Genomic DNA, 3,488 nt, shown 5'->3' with positions numbered 1-3,488 from the left:
TCATGATGCTGCCACCGTGCTTCGCAGTAGCTGTTTGTCATCATGTGCAATGTTGTGGTGAACCCTAGTTTAGATATGAGCTTTTTGTTAAGTGTCTTTCTCTTTGCCACTCTCACATAAAGCCTGGACTGGTTGCTATATGCCCAGTCTCTCCAATCTCAGCCGCTGAAGCTTGAAATTCCTTCAGAGGAGTCATAGGCGTCTTGGTGGGCTACCTCACTATCTCTTTCTTTAAACATTTTATATTTTTAATTCATTGACATTTTTTTGTAAAAATCTGTTTTCACTTTGACATGAAAGAGTGTTTTTTTGGGTAAATTCTTGTCCAAAAAGCCAAATTTGCTCGACCACGATTCATCACGATTTATGTTTATGTAAGTATGCAGGTGTATGTATGTACATTTCAGTCTTTTTTGGACAGGATCTGTGAATGTTTGTGAGAATGTTAGAATAAAGGGACAACCACGATGTGATAGATTTTACTTTTACTTTGCTTCTATCAAACACAATTTGGAAAATTTCTCAGGTGTTTCTCAGTTCTCTGCGAGAATCAGAGGATTTCACTAAATCCCAGCCTGTTAGCAGTTTTTACTTACATGTTGTCATTTTTTTGTTTTTAAAATTTATATGGAGCAACTTGACAGTCGATTCTCAGCTTGCTGGACCTTGACTGCACGTTATTCTTCTGCTCTCGTCTCACATTTCATATCTCTCTCAAAAAGTTATTTAAAAAAATATTCCTGTTACATAATGTCCCCTTTATGTAATATCTCCTCTGGTTGTGTCATATTTATCAGGTTTGTTATGTGTTGTTTTCTGTGAAACATGTACTGTTGTGGCAAAGTGTCCTTATTCCTGGATAGTTTTCTAATAATTTTTTTAGGTTTTATGAGACAAATTAGTAATCTGAATTCCAACATAAACAAACGAGAACAAACATGTTAGAGAGGTTTGATACTCGCCTGTAAAAAAAACATTGATGCCTCAATTTAACATTAGAGGAGGAAACAAGGTGGTGGGAGAGGAAAGGAAGCAAGAGACGAGGAAGCGAAGACGGGAGAGTAGTCATGTAGAAATGGAAAGTGAGAGAGAGAGAGCGATCGACCTTGGCGTTAAAAGCCTGTATGTATGATGACTCTGTGAAAACTCAACTCCCACAGGTCATAAATAACACATCACGCTGCTAAATCTGCTCTCACACTCTGACTACACGAACCACACCACAGCGCAAAGATGGCCGACGGCTGAGCGGAGGCACGCCACCTTGTCTCCGACTGCAGTCGGTCGCGTGTTCAAGCACAGGTGTGTGTTTGCAGGTAAACAGTAAAGACACAGACGTCAGTGGGTTTCAGTGCACGGAAAGAATGCTGTGAATGAAAAAAATCACAAAAAAATTGGTAGCACGAGCACATGAGAAGACAAACTCAGGGAACAAATATCTCTTCCCTTGTCCAATAATCTGCGCGGTTCATCGCTCACACGGATGCGAATATGATGATATACACCGCTTAATCCTCACTAGGGTCATGGGGGGCTGGAGTCTATCCCAGCTGACTCAGGGTGAAGGCAGGTTCACCTGGACAGGTAACCAGTCTATCACAGGGCTACACTTAGAGACAGACAACCAAGCACACTCACATTCACACCTACAGACAATTTAGAATCACCAATTAACCTCAGCATGTTTTTGCACCTTGTGGGAGGAAGCCGGAGACCCCGGAGAGAACCCACGCTGCACGGGGAGAACATGCAAACTCCACACAGAAAGATCCCAGTGCCCCCACCGGGACGCGAACCGGCGACCTTCTTGCTGCGAGGCAACAGGGCTATGTTGAAAACATTTATGAAACAAATATTTTCTTAACGCACCGAGCAAATAAATGTAACATCAATCCTCTTGGCTTGACAAATGTCACGTCTGGCAATAAATCGAGCGAGAAAACCAGCGCCGCGAGGCTGCAAAGCAAAAACGCAGTGCAAATTCGTAAAGAGTTTTCTCACTTCCGCCATGTCCAGGAGAACAGCAAGCTGTTTTGAAAAGCTACATGAAAAATAAAATTCAGTTGCTGTGAAAAATTGGGCTCATCAGATTGTGGATGTTGTGGTAGCACTAGCATAAGGTTACTAACATGTTTACATCCACGAACAGCAGAAGAAGACGATTGAAGTTTTATTAACCCCTCTGAACCCAAAGTAGTTTCTGGACGTTTGAGTTTTTGCTCCTGTAACATTTTTTCTCTCTGTGGGTTCATCTTTCGCCGCAATATAAAACCTGCAGCACAACTGTGACTAGAAGGAGAGAGATGTGCAGTTATCACGCTATAAATCATAAAAATAGAGAAAGACTACTGCTTGAAGGTGCTCGAAAAATCTTTTGACGTTTGAGCGGGTAACAAATGTGATTAAGCAGCTCTCTTTTAGCAATTCTGTTCCAGCTTCATCCGCTGGTGTCATTGTTGAATTCTGTTATATTAGTTGGCCCAAACTGATTAAATAAGTTAAATCAGTCAGAATAAATTACGATGCGTCAACACGTGTATATTAGGTTGGAGTGAGAGAACGTCTTCATTTTGAAAGGAAGTAATTCAGTCATGTGGAAAGACTTTTAATGAGTGTTCATTTAGGGCTATTTGTTTTTAATTGTATTGCACCATGAACCAAAAGGAAATATATCTGTATGAGGAGTTTATTCACACAAGATTGAGTAATAAAAATAAAAACTAAGTGGGAAAATCAAACGTGAATACACTTCTGTAAGGCACATTGCTCTTCTATTGAGTTCAATAAAACTTGTACACCTGTAACCGCGTTTATCTGTGAGGCGGGTGATAAATAACACAGCGAGGTAATAAAAAGCATGAACACTTTACTTTTCATTTAACTGAATCTCTGGCAGTTTCTACGTTAACACAACTTCAGAGATTGACGTCAGGAGAGCTGAGTCGACACTTTCCGATCTAATCCAGCGGCGGATCGCGGAACTGAAGCGACGATGTAGGAAAAGGTGGGTTTAATATAAACTGTTCCTGCAGCTGCCCCCGAGCTGCTCCTGCATTATTAAATACTGCAACTCTATTAGCCGGCTCGGTCTAAACACTGGCAGGACGGAGGAGGCTGCACGAAGTAATCTGTGAGGGTGTACCATCTGTTATTGTATTATGATGAGGGAGTACGAAGGAGGAGGAGGAGGAGGAGGAGGAAAGAAGGTGTTATGTAAGGAACTAATGAGGGGTGTAGAAACTCCACAACTCAAAGACGGTTTGAAGAAGGAGCTATGATCGAAAATAAGGAAGGAAAGAAGGAGGCAAAGGTGGAAATAAGGACCCATACGAGAGGGAGGAACAATATAAAGAAGGAGAAGGAGGAGGTGAGGAAGCAAGGAACCAAAGAAGGAGGTACAGAGGAAAATGAAGATGCATGGAAAAAGAGAGAAGTTGGAATGGAAGGACACAAGGATGTAGAGAAGGAAAGGAGGACTAATTAAAGAA

Source organism: Stegastes partitus, unplaced genomic scaffold (genome assembly GCF_000690725.1).
Source record: "Stegastes partitus isolate 25-593 unplaced genomic scaffold, Stegastes_partitus-1.0.2 Scaffold115, whole genome shotgun sequence".
Taxonomy (NCBI): domain Eukaryota; kingdom Metazoa; phylum Chordata; class Actinopteri; family Pomacentridae; genus Stegastes; species Stegastes partitus.
This window is presented reverse-complemented; position numbering follows the sequence as displayed.